The 2,163-nt window shown below is 32.9% G+C and overlaps 1 long non-coding RNA gene across 1 annotated transcript; it reads right to left on the bottom strand.

The window, feature by feature from the left end:
- Positions 1-204: 204 nt before the first annotated feature.
- On the bottom strand, positions 205-652 carry LOC143623960 (uncharacterized). Its single transcript, XR_013152001.1, has 3 exons — positions 610-652; positions 374-528; positions 205-293 (listed from the first exon to the last, which is right to left on the bottom strand). It is a non-coding gene; the product is annotated as an uncharacterized LOC143623960 (long non-coding RNA).
- Positions 653-2,163: the final 1,511 nt, after the last annotated feature.

Raw genomic sequence — 2,163 nt, 5'->3', positions numbered from 1 at the left:
TTAAAGTGACTTAACCATCCGTGTAATTAACTCTCAATACAATAAATAGACTGTGTCCCGAGGGCCAAGTCTCACTCTCAAGTGTACTAAACAAATAATTTATAGAAAATAAAAAAAATTAACACTTATAAAAGACTAGAATACTAATATATTCACCTTCATCCATCCAACTAATCCTTGCCATCACACAATGACATAAATAAAGTATTACCTGTATAGTTGCAACGGCTTCTACAGCACCCAGCTACTCCGAGAAGGTGACCGATCCTCGATTTTGTAGAGTTCACTCGCAACTGCAAAATGTTAAAAACGTTTTTTTATAATATGTTAAAAAAAAAAAACACATATTTCTCTGTTTGGTTTCGTTTGGTACCTCTTTTTTCTTACCAAAACAATGAAGAAGAGCTTGGTATTCCTTGAGGTCACCAGCGGGTGTTGATGTAGCATGCACATTTATGTAGTTTACAGACTCCCTGCTCACCCCATCCTGCGACAATGCTTTCTCTATGCATAAAATCACACCTGTACCTAATGATAAACATAAACAGATCAATCGCAAGCTTCATCTTCATTTTATTTATAAACCAGCCAACAAAACAATATACATACCTTGAGGATGAGGCTCGGTCATATGATAAGCATCACAAGTGAAAACAGGTATACGAAAATAGTTTTGTGTTTCTTTCTAGAAAACAAATAGGAGAAAGCATAAACTCACCTGGTGTCGCGTGTAATAGACTTTTCTCAAAACCAAAAGGATGAACTTGACTCGCTAACCATTACCTAGTACAAGTGTTTAAGTTATGAGAATGTGCTCAACAACACATGACTCTAAAACCCAAGTATGGACTAACACACAAACACAACTTTAAACGATGACACTTTGGTGATAATAAGTAATGTCAACTATACCAAAAAGTCCTAACATGTATCAACACATCATATCATGGCAAAACAACCAAATATTCATCATACAACTCGACTTATAATCATTCAGTTCATGGGACAGATTTTGGCAAGTACAAACTGATTTTAATCACTAAGCAAAACTTCAGGGTAAATGATACAAAATTTACCACAATTGAATATATGAATTAGGTTTCTCAATACATTTTTATCTTATTTTTCTCATTCATACAAAACTCACAATAATCCAATCATTGCAGATAGGTACCAACAGTTCATCAGATTGCGCAACAAAAAGTAGTTCCATTGTTCTCTCAAATCATTTATCAAAATTTTGCAAGGACAATTGGATTATCTTATAAACTAATAATACTAAGTTATAAAAATGGAACCAACTCATTTGGCTTCGTTAATCTCAAGTAATAATGTCGGGAAGACAGACCAGAATTTGAATCCCCATATCAGCTTTGACACATGTTTTTGTAAAATCATAAAAACTATTCAAAACGTGTCCACAAAATTACAAAATTTACCTTTCTGGAAACTAGACTCAGACTACTATATCCTAGAACCAAGAATCGATAAATAATAATCGTTTAACATTAAGTTAAAAACTAATCAATAAACGAGAACGAATCTGTCAGCAAACTGTTGTCATCAAAACTCAAACCCTAACATGTTTATGTCATCCCTAGGGTTCTAAATCATCAATTAACATGATAATCATCTAGGTTACAGAGATTGAACATCTAGGGTATCACAATAACTCATCAAAACATAAAAACTATACATAAAACTTACCAATTAACATTAGGACTCATGTGAATCACTCAAAGACACCTCTAATTTTAAGATTAAGATTGAATTGAAGGTGATTAGGGTTTTGTTGGGTGTTTGACATCGTGAAAGAGAGGAGCAGAGATGTGTCGATGGTTTTGGGATGGGAGTTAGGGTTTTGTTATTTTATTAATATTATATTTAATCATATTTACAACAATGACCCTTTTCGGATGAGTTTTGGCTTTAAAAGAACCTTTTAACACCAAACCGAATTATAATCGAATCATTATGACCAAAACACTATCCCGATTTTATAAAGTTATAAGACTCAAGTGTCAAGTGTCCTGTTAAGTTACGTTATAATATAACTCTAGCGAATAAGCGTCCTATAAACCAGATGTTTTATGACTAAATATCAAATGTCCTATCACGGTGTATCATAATAACACCATAATGATTATGCATCTTATAAAGTTA

The sequence above is a fragment of the Bidens hawaiensis genome, unplaced genomic scaffold, assembly GCF_021521415.1.
Source record: "Bidens hawaiensis isolate Kalapana, Puna unplaced genomic scaffold, B.hawaiensis_p1.1 tig00003649_1, whole genome shotgun sequence".
Lineage (NCBI taxonomy): Eukaryota > Viridiplantae > Streptophyta > Magnoliopsida > Asterales > Asteraceae > Bidens > Bidens hawaiensis.
This window is presented reverse-complemented; position numbering and strand designations above follow the sequence as displayed.